At 25.9% G+C, this 20,169-nt stretch overlaps 1 pseudogene; it reads left to right on the plus strand.

Moving 5' to 3' along the window:
* The first annotated feature begins 17,263 nt into the window (after nucleotides 1-17,263).
* On the plus strand, nucleotides 17,264-17,662 carry LOC145843255 (protein phosphatase inhibitor 2 pseudogene; annotated as a pseudogene).
* The last annotated feature ends 2,507 nt before the right edge of the window (nucleotides 17,663-20,169 follow it).

Consider the following 20,169-nt stretch of genomic DNA (forward strand, 5'->3'; position numbering starts at 1 on the left):
TATTCCATAGAACTTGGTGTGTAAAAAAATCCTTCAGTTATCCAGTCTTACACCACGGTTACAGTTAAATGTGTAGTCCATAACTGTTAAGTTAAAAATGTTACGTTTATATGGTAAAATGTTTCTAAGAAATTTTATAAAATTTGAATTTTGATTCTGTAGTAAAATGTTTAATAACAAATTACAGATATCCTCAAGAAAAAGTTGCGTTTATAAAGTTTATAAACAAATCTTTTGATAGGCTTTTTAACACACCTTTATTAATTTTCCCTTTAAATTCTAGCCGAGATAAGTTATACTAGTATTTTGGTACAACAAATGTTAAATTAAATCGAATGCTTTATAATTTCTTGTTTATGTCAGTCCTACTAAAAATCAAATTTTTTTTAAATTAGTTATTCCAAATACTCGTTTATAATGTGCTCTTGATACTACTCTTTTAGTATAGGGAATAATATTAAAAACATTAAACGTTTTAAAGTAGAGAAAACTTCTTATTACACTTCGGGTCTTATATTAAAAAAAATATTGTATAATAATATTTAAAAAAATTCATTTTGGCAATTATGTTAGGTTTTGCTAAACTACAGATACAAGTTTTGGTTTATTAAACTTAACAGTTTAAAAGTTAAACAAAGAAAAAGTAGACAACTAAATAGAAATCTATAGTCAAAAAGTTACTAGAAATTAGTGACTATATTTTCAAGTATAATATTTCCTTACTTGAAAAATTATATTTAGTACACTGTTAATTTAAATTTATATAATGTTTAGTCTTGTGTTTTGTTATTTTTCTAGTTAACGATAAACTTTAACTTTCAACAACCTTTATTTCTATTTTTTGTTTTGGTTTAATTTTGTCTACAATTGGTCAAAAACTCTAAAACATATAATATTTTTTAAATGTATAAAACTAAAGTCAAGACTTATTTTAATGCAAAGCTTCTTTACAATCATCTTAAAGTAATTAAATTTTTTAGTATTCGAAACACATAGTATTTGGTGTCTAAATTTGCAATTCAAGCTAAAACAGTTTTTTAAATATGCTTTACAAACTAAACAAAAATATTATCATTTTGAACATTATTGACTAAATAGAAAGAAAGTTTAAAACAGTTAAATATTATTTTAATCTATAACTTTTACAGGTAAGTTGATTATAAATAAAAAAAATGTATTTGAATGGTTCAAACTTACATCAGTTAATAAAAAGCTTTTCTGGTCCTAAGAACTCTTTTCGCAATCTTTGTAATGAAGAAAGAGACAAGGTTTGTAAAGAAATCGGAAACTTAGAAAATAAATTAAAGGAAACAAAAGAATGTTTGTTAAAAGAAGTGAAAGAAATTCTTCAGTACAACACTTCAAGCTTCAAAACCCCCTCTGCAAGTTTTAAATACAAACTTGAACTAATGAAAAAAGATGATCCAGACTATGTGACTTTGAAAAATCGCTGGATACAGATCCTAAGTTAACCAGCTCTTCAGAAACCATACCTAATATAGAATTGAGCACACTAAAAGAAAAGAAACTTAGGTACAATATTTACAGAGTGAAGGCAACCGATGAAGATGTTGAGGAATCGAAAAGCTCAGGATCTTCTAGTTTACTCTTACTTCATGGAACTAAGGGGCCAAACGTTGAAGGTATACTGAAAGAAGGATTCAGACCGTCGAAATCTGGTAGCTATGGCCCTGGAGTCTATGCAACTAACTGTTTTAATTATGCATTTAAATATGGTAATTGTTTTGTGAATGACGAAGGTATACCGAAGAACCTGAGTTACTTGTTTGTAAATAAAATAAAACGTACCAAGAGTAAAACGAAATCTACAAAATTTAATAAAGTAGAGCAGGTAGGTGCAAAGAAAAAAAGTAAAATTGCATTTGCACTTCCAAAATCTTCTTCTATTTATACAAATGGAAGGAAAGTGCTATTGCCTAGTTTCCTTGGTTTCAGACCTGCACAATCCGAAAAAGCTTTAAACGAATAGGCAAATAAAGAGCCTGCCCTTAAGGTTTTTGATGCTCATTCACATTACAAGCAAACATGTTTTAAAGATTCTCCTCAAGATATTTTTGACAGTCAGACTAGCAAAATTCTCAATGGCACATTTCAGTATGATTTTAATAGACAGAAAATAGCTGTAGCACATCATGATTTAGTTACTCCTGCATATTTGATAGAAGTTAATGTTAAAAAAGAAGTGCAAGAAGTTGTTAGACTTGTACTGTACGACATATTACAAATGCATAGGCCATTTATTTACAAACAAACTAAAAACAACATAAAACCTCTATTTCTGTCTACGAATTCTAAATATCAAAGTAGTTTAACAACTAAAAACGGTTATACTTCTAAACAGTTTCATTTAGAATTTGAAGCGGAAATAGCTAAAAACCAAAGACCACAAGTTGAACTAATTGAATCTCAATTCGATCATAAAATTAATACAATTTATAAACAGTTGTCATTTAGTTTAGATAGCCTTTTGCAAATTAGTAACAATAATTCACTGATGTATAGGACTGAAGTATTAAATTCTACAGGTAAGGATTACCAGTTTATATTGCGTTCATTGAATGATAAAAAGTCTGAAAATACCCCAAGAGTTCTCTACATCTTTAGAGTTAATCCTGTTGGTCAAAGCAAGGTTAAAAAAGTTTAAAATACTTCCCTCTACCTTCACGGAATTAAGTCTGACAAAATTATAAACACACTTGAGTCTGGTTATCCAAATGGTTGGAATTCTTATAAAGAACAGTGCAAAAAAGAGTGCTTCGGTCAAAAAGACATCTTACGCACTAACAACTGCTCTTGTAAGGCATCTAATGTTTTAACAACAGAGCTTTCAAAAGGTAACAGCTACTGTAGTGTTGGTGGTGAATGTAAGAAATTGTCATTTGTTTTTGTTGTGGGCAAGGGAAAAGCGAATGTGTTCCGTGATCGAAGTGTTAAAAGAATACGTTTGTCGGGAGGAGGATATCATGAAAAACCTGTCGACTATGAGAAAAATACATTGAAATCAGACAGTAGAGGTTGTTCTATTTGTTCCGGTTCTTTTAGTAATCCTGAAAACAAGATTGAAACACCTTCAGTAGGAATGGTACCTGCATATCTAATTGTATTCAATAAATAGTATATATAAGTAGTTGAAAAGTTTCTTTTTCATACCAGACCAAAATCAGGTATTAAGTTTTATAAGATTATTATTAATTTAAAACTAATAAAGCTCGTTCTTAGTACACTACAAAGGTATCATTATTTTTTATAATTTGATAAACTAATATTATTTTAAATTTATAACCTGGTATGAGAAAAGTTTATATATATTTTTTTTAGAAATTATAGAAAGTTTTATAGTTTTTTATTTCCTATAATTTAGTTCTATTTAAGTCGTTTGGTCTAACAATTGTTCCTTATACAAAAATTATTGTTTTTAAAAATTTTCAGTTGTGCTAATAAAACTTTTTCTAATAAAATTTTATAATTTTATACACATATATTAAACTAGATTTATTTAAACTAATAATTTATACAATATGATATCTTGTAGTCAACACTTCTTGGTTTTTACAATCTTAATCTTGTAATAACTTAGCTTTTTAACATTCCTAACAAGTTTTCCTAAAGAAAGATTATCTTAATGTTTTTTTTTATCTACTTATAATTTTAATATTTTTCTAACAATAAATTTTTACTAAGTTTGATTTTTTTATTAAAAAATTTTATCAAGCCTAAAAATTAATTTGGTTTATGAGTTTATTATTTTTAGACTGAATATTTGTTTTAATTTGCTATTTCTTAGCAAATCTAATACTTGGATTTGCTATTTATTAACCTCTAATCTTATTAGAAAAAATAACTTTACTTGTTCATGTTGATAAAATTTTATAAAAATGGTCAATATATTTTGAAATGTAAGCACAGTTAAATTCTATACTACAACACAATTTATTAAAAAAAAGGATGTTTTTTGATTCTAAAATTACAATAAGTAAAGTTCATAGAAAGACATTTGTTTTTCAAAATTAAGTTTTTTCAAATTTTTTAGATATTTAAACTGTAGCTAAAACACAGTAATCTTATGTGATTTTACAACTCTAAAGCAGAAGTTTATTTTAATTTTAAACCGTTTATGAAAACTCAACGTTTCTAGTAGTTTTTAAAACTGATTAATTAAATGACATAACGATGCTTAAGGTTATTGCTAAATTTTACAATAATTTTAACTTATATTTTACTATATTTTGTTATCAAAAAACTGAATGAGAATTTAATCGTTCATCAGAAAAGTAAAACGGTTGTTCCAGAAAAAAAAACGTGCTATTACATTAAAATGCATACATACCTATAGAACGCAAATGGGCAAAAGTCATACACCAAGACTGTTTACTAGCACTATTTCTTGATAAAAAGAAAACAATTAAAAAACTAGAAAAGCGGTAATTTAGTAATTACCTTAAAATTTTATTTCTTTTGAAGCAATTATACCAAAAACTTTGTAAACATACATAAACAAAAGATATAATAGTTTTTTTTTGTTATAATGTAACTACAGTTAAAATACTATAAAACTTGCTACAGTCTAGGCTAGATCAAAGTCATCAGAATCCAATTTACAAACTAAAGCAAAACAGTATACTCCTAGTTGTAGTAATTGTCGGTATAATCGTAAAACAAACAAAAAAACATGACGTTATAACCTATGTATACTTTAAGCATTCATATGTTCATAATTGAAAAAAATCTATCATATTATTTAAAAGATAGAAAAACACTAATAAATTAAGAGCATATTATTTATGTTTTCCGTAAAAGTAATAATTTATACACAAATAGTTTTTGTATTCTTATTATTAGACGAATCAAAAAAAATTGTATTCAATGTTCTAAATTACCTATTTAAGTAAATGCAAAGATTATTATATTAATAACTAAGTTTAAAATAAAGTTTTGACGAATTTAAGACTTTTGAAGTTCTTTAAAAAGATAACCGTTGGTAGTCAAACTTCTGTAATATCGTTAAACTTAATTAATTTTGAAAAACCCTACTAATGTGTTTTCAATTAAATATCTGTTTAAGAAAAAGTTGGTCAGCTAACGGTCTGCGGGCCATCCGACTCCTGAGTTGAAAATGACCGAAACTTATGTGGAACTCGGCCGGAAAAAGGAAAAGTGCAGACTGAGAGCATCTAAGTCTTACCTGGTGAACCTGATTTTAAAACTCACTCCTTGTATTGCAGATTTAAAATGCAGATCAAAAAAAAAAAAGGCTAAGACAATTCACGGTGAATTTTTAGTTTAAGTTTTATACAGCATAGAAAAGATTTCATGAGTTTAGTCGAAATAAATCGCAAAATCAAGTTGTTTTTGTACTTTAAATGTAATTGATATGTTCAGGCACGCAAAAAACTAAATTTTTCCACATCTAAACCGCCGACTGAAACTTTAAACTTCAGATTACACTTCAACTAGAGTAACTCATTTTGCTACGTAATACATTTTCTTGCTAAATGTTAGTTTTGAATTTTTACGATTTGTTGTGAACAAAAAGTAGTCGTTGCGGCTGACAAACTTAAAAGTTAGTCTGATTTGCATATTTGCTGAGTTGTCTAAAAAATGTTTCTATTTTTAATATTAAATTCTTATTATTTATTGTTTTTAATCTGTTTGGATTAGGTTTGTTATGAATAAGGTTTTAAATATATCAATATATAGCTTTAGTGTACATTATAGATAAAAAACAACTAAGGACTCGAGTGAAAAAGTGTTTCTCCCGCTGAATTAACGTTTTTAAATGCCTTATGTTTTTATGTTTTTCACAAAAAACTTCAAGTTGTCTTTGTATTCACTAAAAACCGAACAAAGATTTTTTTGTTATTAACTTTATCAGTCTGGTCTCCATGTATTATTTAATATAATGATATTAAACTGTACCCATGTACAACAAACAAATCAAAAAGTTGAGCTCACTTAATTAAAACTTGACCTATATCTTTTTCGGCCATCATCAACAAAGTTGAGATGTTCGTGCCATCATCATAGGTATTAGGTTTGTCTCGGTCATGGTTATTTTGAATTTATCGTTTATCAATTTAAACTAAACAGAAGCCAGTTTCAACCAGGAACGTAGCTTGGTAGGTTTCTGCAAATCTACAGAAACGTATACTTATGTGCGAAAAAATTTGCTTTTATATCAACTCGAAAAAGCGCTTATTTTTACACTCCTGAGAGATAATTTTGACATATATGTACTCTTTAGCATTTTTAGTGTCGTAAAAAAGTTAAAAAAATTAAATACATCCAAATTGTAACATTTGGGGCGTTAAAACTTTATTTTATGAAAAAGCTGCAATGCAAAATTAATTCTAAAGAAGGCTGTAGCTTTAAAAATCAAAATCATACAATTTTATGTTACAAAAGTTTGCATAACTTGTTGTTACTATTGACTACGTTAAATTTTTGATTTTTAAAACAGTACAAGTGTTTTTGAGTTAAATGGTGATTTTTTATACTTATTTTTAATGAAGGGGAAGACTTTTTAACTATCTATAGGTAGTTTTAAGTACTGGGTACTTTTAATTGCCTCAATTTTGCAAAAAAAAAAGTTCCCAATATTTTGATGATGTCATTAACTTCACTTTGGGTTAAACTTTGTAAAAAAATAAATTTGCTCTCTAGACCTACGGTAAATTTACTTTGTTTATTTTTCTAAATATAAAAATAATTGTATCTGAAAAAAAACAATACTAAACATCTCACTATGTTAACAAAATTAAGGAAATATAATTTTTTATTTTTTTATTTTTTAAATATTTTTTAAAATTTTTTAAATTTCTTTTAAGATTGTTTTAATTTTTTTAAAGAATTTTTTAAGATTTTATAAAATTTTTTAATTGTAAAAGTTCAACGTTTTTCCAGTTTTTGTTTAAACTGTCAAGTTCCTGGATTCCAGGTGTTTTGGCAACCCTGCTCAAATTGTAAGTAAGTATTCCTTTTAATATTTAAAAAATAGTAAAAGATGACAATTAAAACCTACTCTACTCTCCTATTTTAATGTTTTATACCAAAATTTTTTTTTGGTATAAAAACCTGTATAAAGATACTTGTAGTTTAGATTAAATTTCATAAATAATATAAACTTGTAATAAAAGTGATCTACACCCTCCCTGTACCCAAGGTGTCTCCTAAAGTTTTTTTGAAACTTCTTTCAATTTTTCAAAAATTAATATGTTTTTTTTAAATTCAAGTCTTATTTACTTTTCTAGACAAAATAAGTGATCAGAATTTCAAGTCATTCTAGGATTTTATATAACATTCCAAGATTCCCATAAGCATATAGGTTTGATGGCCACCCTGTTAACTTTATTTCAAACTATAAAAAGGTAACTTTTATTGAAGTACATAACTTATGTATAATTAGTTCAAATTTTTTTATGAATTAAATTGATCAATAAACTATAAAAGAAAAATTTTAAATATCATTTTTTTTAATTTGTGTTTGAATTTAAAATTGTAACTTTATGTTAACAAAAAATTTTTTTAATAATTTTGTTAACATAGGGAAATGTTTAGTATTATTTTATTGCTTTATTTTATATATGATTATTTTCATATTTTAGAAAATTAAAAAAATGAATTTGTCATAGGCTTAAACAGCAATTTTGTTTTTTTTACAAGTTTAAGCTTCAAAACTATCCAAAATAAAGTAAATGACGTCATCAAATTATTTGGTACTTTTTTTTTGCAAATTTGCTGATATTGAAAGCACCCAATATTTAAAACTACCTATAAAAATTCCTACCATTTAATGAAAGTTTTCTTGGTTTACACAAGTGGCAAGACATAAAGAGTAATAGGGGGTGTGGAGCAAATTAAATTGCCTTGTATACAGTTATCACCCGTACTTCAACATTCCATTTTTGATGTATTAACATAACTGCATTTTTTCAGATTAAATTCAATAACATCAGAGGTAGTTTAAATTGCTGTGTTCCCCCTATTGTTATTTCAGATATTTTAATTTTTGCAGATTCGTAAGTTTTTTGAGCTAGCTACGTCCCTGGTTTCAACCAATTAGAGGCTGATTATGCTGATAGTAGAAAGTGTTTTGTTGCATACCTACCAACAACTCAATAGAAACATTAAGCATTCTACACTTTTTGATGAGGCGAACAAATTTTAACTTTTTTCTTTGCTAAAACGACTACTTAGCTTGGACGTCTCAACGACAAAAGAACGTAAAAATAAAACGAATAACTTCACTTTTAAATGCTAATAAACAAAAGTGGTCTCGTCCAAACAGCTGTAAATAAACCAAACTGTGCAGGGTTAGGTGTAATATTCATGTCATGCTCGTGTTGTATTGGATCTGATGTTTAATAGGAAAATTCTCTTATACTCAATATGAATTCAAGAAAGTGTGTAAAGAGTAATTAGATAATTAGTAGCTTCAGATAATTCCGGTGTAAGATTAGAATTTTATTGCAAAATGACTTTCAATGAAGATAGTAGTTCAAAAATTGCGTTTTTCAGCTGGAAACTTGTCACTTAGTAAGAAGGCCACAGTCAAACTTGTAGTTTAAATGTACACATACAAAGGTTTCCTACTTAAGTTATTTTATTGACTATGTGAGTTAAGTTCTATGTAAATATGTGAAAAATATATAACTTGAGTGATGATCAACAAACAATATTTAAAATATGTAAATAAAAGAAGTACTTTTATCATTTAGATTATGCACTTTTACTTTTTTTGAAGGCTGTTATGTAGGATAGGTGTTTGAATTTAAAAAAGTCTAACATAATCTAGTTAAGAAGTAAAATAAAAATTAAAAAGAGCTTGGTGCTAAGAACTAAAAAAAATTACAGTTGGTTAAATCTATATTAGATTTATAGACTACAATAATTTGAAAACTTCTAGCTGACTTTTAATCGCAAAGTATAGTTTATAACCTCAAAGTATTTTAAAATATATATTTTTTATGTTATGTGGTGTATAAATAACTGTGTTAAAAACATTTTTGATTGAAACTAGTTTTAACTGCTTTCCAATCATCTTAATTACATCTTAATAACATATTAGTTGTTCTATACACATGATAAAAATGTAAATAATTTAATAGCTTATTTTATTCTAAAAGTTAACTTGTCTCAAAACTTTCAATTCAGACAAATTAAAAATGTTTTAAGATCAAATGTAACATTAACATAATTATAAATTTTTTTATAAATAACTTTTTTATGTTTTTACTCATTAATCCCATCCAATTTTTTTATTATCAGTAAGTCCTGTAAGCTACTTTTACTCATTCAAAATACTTTTGTAAAATTATAAGACACACAAAATTTTCAACACAGAACTATTAACGTATAAAGTATGTTTTTAGTATAATTAAAACTATGTAACTTGATTTGTTTCTTTCTTTAACTAGTTATATTAAATCTGTTAACGAAGTTTAAGCTTTTATTTTTTTAATGTAGAATGTTAAACTTTTGGTTTAATACTAGTTGTTTAATTCTTTTCGTCAATTCAAACCACATTTAGGTATTTACTAGTCTATTGGAAAAGATAAAACTTTCATTGAAATTTGATGTTAGTTTAACGAAGTTGCTTATTGGGTTTGTTGGAGTGTCAGCCACGTTGGGTGCTCTTTATTATTTGTCTCATCAAAATAAAACAACCAAATCGTTAAAAAGTGACGACGAAATTTCCACAGGAGAAAAACAAAATTCATGTAGATTGTATGGAAATAAATCAGGGTCAGAAAACCATAACGTGAAAGTTGTTTCGAATATTAGTGAACTGCATGCTGAAAATGTTCATCACAAATCAAACTGTGTACGTGAAGGCAATGAGGCTTTGGATAGAAATTCGCAATCACCTAACAATGAAGCTACATTGACACAAAACAAGGAAAAAATGGTCGATTCTGATGGTTTTGATATTCAAAATAAAAATAGTAAAACTAACGATGATAAACTAGAAGTAAATAATTCTCCTGTGAGTGAAAATCCAGACGAAACAAGTCAAAAAGAGCACATTGAAACTACTAATGCTCCTAATAGTCGTGAAGACAAAAATATTGTTGGAAGAAAAGAAGAAACTACATTGGCAGAAGAATCAGCAGAAAAATGTATCGGAGAAACTAATGATCCTCTTAAAGAGACCAAAGATAACAAAAATGTTGAGAAAGTGAATCATGCCGTTCAAAATGGAAACTCAAACAATAAATCTACTATAAATAAAAACCCATAACAACCAACAACATTAAATCAAATTTATCACATTAAAGACAAAATTTATCAAAAAGTATATATATATTTTTTATTTTTTCTATTTATTCTATTACTTTTTGAGCTTTAGTACACATCTACGTTTTAGGTTATTGTTCTCGATAAGATGGTTTAAATTTAATTGTTATTATTAATGAGTTTTAGAAATTGGCATAATAGGACCATTGTAAAACCTATTGGATAGGCTATGATATAAAAGAAAAATATATAATGTAAGAAAAACTTGTAAGATCAAGTGACTGGTGATTGCATCGTTATAGTTATGCGTCAAACAATTTATAGATTAAATAAAACAAGTTTACCAAACGTTTATTGTTGAATAATGAAAAAAAAACATTGTGCAGACATCTATTAGAAAAAAATGTATATAAATTTTTAATTTTTTATAAAGCACTTACATAGGGCGTGCAAAAGCTATTAAATATAATAGTACAGTTTAATTGAAGTTTTATTTTAAATAAACAACAAGTGTTGTGTGTGCATAAACTTGTAGAGACAATGGAACAAGTTAAGCAGAGTTTGTTATTATATTAAGCAAAAACAACAATCTGTTTAGTAATTTAAAAAAAAAATTTATAAATTATGTTTTAATTTTGTTAGTTCAACGTTGTATTTTTGTTTCTTATATAAAAAACTAAAAAAGAGTGTAGCAGCCTTAATTGCTATAAAACGGTCATATATAGACTATAGCTAAGCTTTAGTTTAGGGTAACAGACATGTTTAAGGAAATAGTTTCAAAATTTCTAGGTTTAGTTTTTGACGAAGCGTTTAAATATTTTATAACTAGTCAGACTTCAAATTAAACTATTTCAATACTTATAAAACCTTAATTGTCTAAGAATTAAAACAATTTTTTTTTAATTTAATTTCAGCAAATAAAACAAACGAAAAAAGAAACAAAGTAAAAAATAAATTCTGAATAGTTGATTTTATATAATATTCATAGTTATAGTATATTCACTATACTTTATTAATTTTGAAAATTAAATTTAAGTTGTTTATTTACTTATTAAAAACAAAAAGGTCTGTAGTTTAAACTTAAAAAAATATTTAATATTTTTTAAATTTGATAAGTTTTAGACTTTTAGAGTTTCATTTTTTTAAAATAGTTGCATTCTTATTTTTATCTACTGATATAAAAATAAACATTTTATATAAAACAATTCTAGTAGAAGTTTTTATAAACTTTGTTTTAACAAAACTTATTACAAACTTAAAACTATAACGTTTTATTGTTAATATTTAGTTTGGTAAATACAAGTTTTCGTTAAAAGAATAATCTTCATTTATTTGACGATTACGTTTGATATAGTTAAAATATCAAACGTAGTTTAAATGTTACTAGTAGTTACAGTTTTCTATCTTTGCTTTAAAGAGTCTTCGTCTCTGAATACATCTGTAAAAAGCTTATGAATATTTTTTTTTTAAGTTTCCTAAAACCAATATTGTTGGTAAAATAATAAAAAACAGTGCCTACCTTATCGATGTCTTTACTTTTTTAAAAGCACATTGTAAAAATTTGGACCTGGTAGTCAATATTGAATATCATAAAAAATAGAAAAAAGTTCCTGCTAATAATGTTAAAAATGTGTGCCCTGATCAGTGCGTATAACCAAATAGATTTTAACCATAAACATAATTTTATACTAAAAATAGACCCAAAAACTTGTACTTTCAAAAACCTGGAATAAATTCAGACATACTGGAGAAAGTTTCTAAAAACTTTTGGCAACTGTGATAAAAGCTAATTCCTTTTTGCTGCTTTTTGTAACTAAAAATGGTTATTGTGTTATAGAAAATAAAAGTTGAGCTCTTCATTAAGTAGGTACCTCATAGAACGAACCAATTAAAGCAGTCATGGTTACTACATACTCGGCTACTCAGGATAACTCAGGCTAGTTAAAATAAAAAAAAACTCAGGCTGACTTCATCAAAGAAGAATTAAAAAAAACTTGTGCTAGCTTGGATATATTTCCCAAATCTCAGCCAAGTTCTTTAACTTAATATTTAACGAGCATGAAGTTAATTTTATAGGCAAATTTATTAATTTTTCAAAAAACCTAAAACATTAATGTGAATTATTTTCCTTATCTTAAAAGCTATCTAAATTTTTTTTTATTTTAGAGAGCGCACCTTTGTCTTAAATTAAATAAGAAAAATTTGGTTTGAGGTTGAAATTATTTAATGGGGTCCCTCCAAAAATAAAGGTTTTTTTTTTCATTATTATGGTATTAAAATCAAAAATACATATTTTTTTATTTTATTTTTCCCCTTAGTTTGCATGTTACTTAAACTCTTAGATGTTTATTTTATAAATAATGTTAATATCTTTTACGATTTGGCCCCAAAGCAAAATGATGTATATTACACTATCATTTGCCTTGGCCATTTTCTAGATAAAAAATTGATAAAAGGAAAAAAAAATAAATAAGAATATGAATTACAATAAATTTAATTAAATTATTATAGTTTAATTAAATTTGTTGTAATTCATATTCTTATTAAGTTTTTTTTCCTTTTATCAATTTTTTATCCTACAACATAAATTATACAAAAGTAAACAATGAAATGATTGTAAAAAAGAGAAAAAGAAAATGTATCTGGTTTAACTTTCCATATTACTGTTCAGTTATAACAAGTGTAGGAAGTAAGTTCTTAAAAATAATCAAGAAACATTTTAGCAAAGAATGCAGTCTAAACAAGTATATTTACAGAAACTGCATGAAATTAAGCTATAGCTGCATGCCAAACATCCAAATGGTTATAAAAAGCCATAACAGAAAACTTTTAAACAAAGAGAAAACTACAGATGAATTATGCAACTGTAGAAACAAAAAAAGCCCACTAAAGGGTGACAGTTGCAGAACTGAAAGTGTAATATACAAAGCATCAGTCAGCACAAAAAACATACTAAACTATACATTAAGGGCATAGGGGGGTAAACACCCTTTTTTGGTTTTTGATCTTATTTTATATAGTTTTTACTAAGCTACAAGATGCTTTTTACAGATTTAAAAAAATCAAAATAGTTTTTGAGATATAGCCGGTCAAAGTCGGAAGCAACAATAGGTTCCTTATGGGAGGCACAAACTAAAACTGCAAATAAATAGAAATCACTAAAAATCTATCTTCTACATTTTTTGAGATAACTACCTCTAATTTTTAGAAAATGTTCCTTGCAATCTTTAGAAAATTCTCTCAAAACAGATTTTATAAAATTAAAAAAAAAATTATAAGAAAAAAACAAAAAAATTTTTTTTTTTGTTTAATTTTTATATAAAGTTTTTGTTTCTTAATTTTTAAAAAATTCTTTCAGACAGAATTTTCTAAACATGTTAAGAAACACTTCCTAAAATTTTGAGGTAATTAAAACTTAAAAATTTTATAACGAAAAAACAAAAAAAAAATTTTTTTTTGTTTATTTTTTAACTAATTATTTTATTTAGTTAAAACCAGTACCAAAACCAAGCTATTTATTTTTTAAAGAAATTTTTTTTTGAAATAATTTGAAAAAAATCTTTCAAATAGAATTTTCTCAATATATTTAAACCCAGGAACACTTCCTGAAATATTGAGGTAGTTATCTCAAAAAAAGTAGGAGAAGATAGATTTTTAGTGAAATAGTCTATTTTTGCTGTTTTAGTTTGCGCCTTGCATAAGGAACCTATTTTTGCTTCCAACTTTGATAGGCTATATCTCAAAGTTTATTTTGAATTTTTAAAATCTGTAAAAAGCATCTTGTAGCTTAGTGGTATATAAAATATAATCAAATTGAAAAAAAAGTGTTTACCCCCCTATCCCATGCCCTTAATCTAATTAGTAAAAACAATTTTTTCCTCTCTCTCATTTATTACTTACTTTCATTTTTCACGCATATACAGTTAGTTTGTATTTATCATTTGCTTTAAAAATAATGCTTGACATTATTTTGTAAACGCCTGAAGAGAAAGACAACTATTATCCCTAAAAACAGCTGTAGCTGACAGAATAAACCTTTGCACTTTCTGATGTAACAAAAATCTTAATGAGGGTAATAGTTATTGTAAAAAGAAAAACAAAAAATTAAAGTTAAAACAAAAAAAAATTATATGTGCAGAAGTTTTTTTGTGCAATAATGATGTCCCTTTGTGCAAAAGTGACCTTTTGTGTAAAAGTGTCTTTGTGCATATTTGACCCTTCATGCATATTTGACTTCTACCCAACAAAAAGCATCAACTTTTGCTTTTAATAAATTAAATTCTTTAAGTTAAGTCTTGGAAGATTGAAGCCATGTGGTTGACAAATATACAAAAAAAAGAAAAACGCTCCAATTAAAGATATCATTTTCTGAAGTCCTATCAAGAAGACTTGAGTATATAAATTTTATTTGAATATATAAAATCAAAAAAAAAAAAACTCAATGAGACAAATAGCTTGCAACATTAAAAAATGTTGAAAAACTTATTAACATGAACAAATATAGTTATATTTTTTTTGGTATTTCAGAATTTTAATATTTGATTTGATACTTTTTGTATAGGGTTTATAATTGTTTAGTAACCACAGTTTTTAACTTGGTTGAAAAATTTATAATGCACATGGTTGCCACACACTCAAGGTACTCTGGATAACTCTAGGTTATTTTGAATGTTATTTTTAAACTCAGGCTGACTCAGGATAGTTTTGTTTTTTCTAGATTCTGAATGAGATTTAGTTGGTTTAATGGAATAACAAGTCAAATGCATTAGGTGTACTTACAATGGAAAAGTCTTTGATTAATGAAAAGGTTCTAGCAGGAAACGAAAATTTTCAGAAATGTTTTACACATTTTATTAGGCAAAAAATAGGAAATTAAAATTTTTATGAAGAAAAAAATGCTGTCTTATAACTAACTTTTTTATTATTATTCTTCTCTGGTAAGGTGTAGCTTTTATGTTAAGGAAAGTTCAAGAAAAATTCCTGGAATTGGTGTTAGCCATAGGGTAGAGCTGTTGTTAAAAGTTGTTTAATTTATAATTTTATATAACTTGTTCACGATGAATTTGTTTTCCATGCATATTGTTTTATTATATTAATATTTTTTTTCTGTATGCTTGTTTTTACTCCTAACTTTCAAAGGTATTTTATTATCTCATTTTTTTTCATATTAATATTAACTAGTTTTCAGGTGGTTTACAAAATTAATACAAATTATAAATTACTGAAAACCAACAAATTAATTTAAGTAAAAAATGTTTGATTCTTTTTTACAGCTAAAAACTTAATGCAACCACAGCTAAAAATAAAATTTAATAAGACATTTACTCTTCATTTTTTACGAATTATTTTTGATAAAATAAAAATAATTTTAAGTATGAAAATAAAATGAAAATGTCAAGATTTTTAAAATCTTATAATTAAAATAATTGTTGAACTTAATCAATGTATATCTCTTTTGTTTTTTTATTGAAGTCCTAAAAGTGTATCATTTTCATCTAAAAAAACAAGATTTTTTTCAAACAACTTCTAAATTGTAAAATATATTCCAAATTTATATATTTTAAGCCTATAAAAGAGGTTTTTAGAATATAATGTGATTTTCTTATTTTTATTTTGAATGAAAGGCTTTATTGGTTCACACAAGTGGCAAGATATAAGGACATAGGGGGTCAAGAGCAACATAAATCATCTTGCATAGAGCTATTATTCATACATCAACAATCAATAAATTTTTGAATTTTTAACATAACTGCGTACTTTAGTATACAATACAGCAACATTAGAGATAATTTAAACTATGTCATCACTGTCGTCCCTGTTGTTGTTTTTCCACTTTGCGGATTCGTAATTTTTTTGAGCTAGTTACGTCCCTGGTTGTAAGTATGTTCTTTTGTTTTAACTTTTTAATAATATTAAGTAGCTCATATTTTTCTAACCTTAGCATGAGTTCACCTGTAAATATTATGATTTTGTTAAATTGATAGTTTTAAACTATAGGTTTTAGTTGTTAGTTTTTTATGCTTAAATGCCAGTTTAATTTCATGTTTATATAAAAAAAATATTTACAGATTTTATTATTCAACTGAGGATCTCGTTTAAATTATTTCAATGTTTTGACAATAAAGTTTTAACATTTGAATTATTTAAACTAATATGGTTTAAATTAAATTATAACTTGTATCAGATTTAATTTTAATAGAAAATAGGTTATCTTTGTATTCATAATTAATTTAAAACAAATAAAGACTTTAAATTATCAAATTTAAAAAGTATAAGTATATAGTTGTTTAGTTTGATCTGATCAAGTTAAATTAACAAAAGTTGAAATGATTCCTAGTTGAAAATTATCAGCCCTTTAAATATATTTTTAAAAAGTATTAAAAAAAATTCTGAAAGTCTGAGATAAAAAATATTTCATTATTATATTTGTATTGAGACATTTTATAAAACTTATATTATCTCATAATTAAATTACATCTTTAATTCTTTAAAATGTAACTTCTAGTTCTAACTTTTAGAAAGTTATAACTAAATCTAAAACCAGTGGTTTTTATAAAGCAAAGGTGAAATTCTTTCTTTTAATCTTTTATATTTTAAATTTTTAATCAAGTTATACCAAAATCATATTTCTCTATTTTATGTTTTGCTTAAAAACTTTTAAGTTGTACAATTTTCTTGTATATTAAGTCTTAAGTTTATTATGTTAAACTGTTAAGATGTTTTTACTAAAACAGTTTATTGTTACTTTTTATAAAATGCAAAATGAGATAAATACACTGTTAAGTCTGCTGGAACCTTTTTTAGTATAACTTATAAGTATTTTCTTAGATTTAAATGTTTTATAATGAGAAAAATTACATGATCCAGTGATCAAATTAAAAACTAAGAATACTATAAATTGTATAGTGCATTAAAAATTATAAATGCTAAAAATTAGTATACTATTTTTTTTTTTGTAAAATTATTTTTTTAGTTGATTTTTCTAAATATTTTCAGCAAAAAATATAATATGTCTAACAATCGTCCATTAAAAGGAATATTGAAGGCTCCAAATCATAAAAAAAACACAAAATCAGCAACTTTTGATGAGGAAAATGTATTAGCAACCCACCACCCTGTTGACAAAGATTATGGGCACATGAAAATTGACGAGCCTAAGACACCTTACAATTATTCGGATGATGAGTTAGAAAATGAGTTTGCCCCACAGTTTAATTCAGAGGAACTTGTTAAAAAGTTAACTGAACAACCAAAACAAGATTTAGATCAGCCAAGAAAGACAGCAAAAGAAGCTATAAAAAAGAAAAAGTTTGAAGACAAACGTAAAATGCATTACAATATGTTTGATAAAATTAAACAGGCTAGAGAGTTAATGAAAAAAGAGATGGAAGAACTTGAAGATAACTAAATTAATGTTGTGATTTTAAATACTTTTCAGATGTAGTTCCAATTTTTTTTTAAATCTAAATACTCTAATAGTTTTGATATAATTTTATAACTTAATTTATCCTACGATTACTTAGGCAATTAAAATAAGTATATTTACTAAAAGTATATTAAACTCTGGCTGTATCTAAAAGTCGTTTATGTTAAAATAGATTAATATTAATAATGACTCGTTTAAACTTCTATTTTTATTACTCGATTTATTGTTTATAATAAACTACTTTTATAGTTTTTACTTTTTGTAAATGTAACTTTGAAAAATAACTGCTTGGTTAATTCGTTTAGTTTAATAATGAACGATATGATATGTAAAGATAATGAAATATAATATAGAGAGCTTCATAATTCTACTAACTTGTAAAAATACTACTTTATGGTGTTTTGTTAGAATTATGTAACTAGAACTTCATTTTTTTAATAATACTGATAACAAGGTATGCTGCATGACGAGCATTAACTTAGCTCTACTAGATTTTCATTGCAATATTTAAATAATGTCCAAAAATCCATTTATTTTTCTATCTTTAAAGCTAACTAAGGTTTTTTTATTCTAGAGAACGCTCCTTTGCCTTAAATTAAAAAAAAATCCATTGGATTGGGGTTTGACTTTTTTAGTGGGGCCCCTTAAAAAAATGTCGGGCATATTTGTATATATTATTGAAATAATAAAAATTTGGAAATAAAAAACACAACCCTTCAAAACACAGCAAAGTAAGCATATAAAAAAAAACTAATATTTTCTGACTATAACATTTGTTGAAGTAAAAGTATCTAAAAAGACATTTTTTTCTAAGGGGGCCCACTCAAAAAGTCAAACCCCAATCCAATGGATTTTTTACAAATTAAAGGAAAAGGAGCGATTTCTAGAAAAAAGTCTAAGTTAGCTTTAAAAATAAGGAAAATAGTTGTATCTAAAGTTTGGACATTTTTTAAAATTTGCAAAAAAATGCTAATCGACCTAAGTTAGCGCTCCTAGTCGCATGACGATAATTAAGTTTCAATTAATATATTAATTAGATGACCAGCTATTTTTTCAATATTGTAAAAATTTTTGTATGGTGCTAGAACAGGGGTCGGCAAACTGCGGCCCTCGAAGTCAAAGTTTACGGGCCGCGAAGTGTCTTTTAGCTAAAAACATACTTTTTAAAACCTTGAAAAATGAAGGTTTTGTAATAAATACTTACAGTAAGGCTTTTGATTTAATAAATACTAATTACTAGTGCTCTACCATTGCTTATTTTATAACATTTATGGTCAAAAATACTATTTTTCTACTGATTACTACAACTATTTTTAAATAAGTGCGGCTCTCGAAAACTATTTTTTAGATGATGCGGCCCGCGAGCAACTTGTTCTAAGAAAATTGAGCCGCAAATTATTAAAGGCTGCCGACCCCTATGCCTAGAACAAAGTATTTAAACATTATTTCATTCAACGTTATCAATGTTACTTGAGCTTGTTGCATCTCCACTGCTTCTTAACTTGTCTCTACGTTGTTAGAACAGTCTTGTGTTTGGGTCTCAAGTTGTTGCAGTGGTAACCTATAGAAGTAATAGGGACATTAGATAATGTACCACTGTTAATTATTAGAGGGATTCGCTCGTCAGAGTTTGTAGGTATTAAGTTTGATCTATCCATTTTTTCTCTTTTCGGCTATGCGCCTTGATTGTTTTAAACCTGGCGTTAGAAATATATTTTACAAAACTTGTAAATAGCTCACCTGCATTTCCTTGGCTCATTAGGTTAAATTAGTAAGTAAAAAATATAGTTTTAAACTTAAAATATAAAGCATCTCGTTTAGAAATAATTTTATTGAAAAGTGACAAAGCAGCGAATCTATCGATAGATCAAAAAGTACTGCGTAAAGAAATACAACAAATAATCACAAGTAAATTCTACAAATTATAAACGTTTAAATTGAGAGATATAAAAGCAGAAATAAAGTTTTTTTTTGTGAAAAAGCTGAAGACTAATTAGCAAAATATTTTCTACAGTTTTATAATTTTTTTTTTAATATGTAATCCGCTATCGCCACTGGCGGTCATCTAAACAACAGTAAATTATGTCTATTTTGTTATCAAGCTACTAATTAAACATTAAAAAAATGAGTTGTAACTGACCGTTTTGAAACTAGCCTTTTTTAGTATAATAGACGACAAAAACGACGTTCAAAATATTTGGTCCTTGGGCATGGAGTACGAAAAAACCTTTCGGTTATTGAGTTGTACAGCACGCAGTCATGTTATAATCAAGATGCCAGTTAATTACAGCTGTTAATATCAGCTGTTTACTATAGCAACAAAAATGCTAAAGCAACAATTTGTAGCTAACTTTTTCACATTTTTTACCTTTTATTAAAATTTCATTAGTTATTTTTTTTTTACTTTTGTTTTAATAAAATTAGTAAAAGTTAACTTTTAAAATTTTTAATTTACATTGTACTTTATTATTATAACATTTTGTTTGTAA

Source organism: Thalia democratica, chromosome 8, assembly GCF_965202585.1.
Source record: "Thalia democratica chromosome 8, ktThaDemo2.hap1.1, whole genome shotgun sequence".
In the NCBI taxonomy this organism is placed as follows: Eukaryota; Metazoa; Chordata; class Thaliacea; order Salpida; family Salpidae; genus Thalia; species Thalia democratica.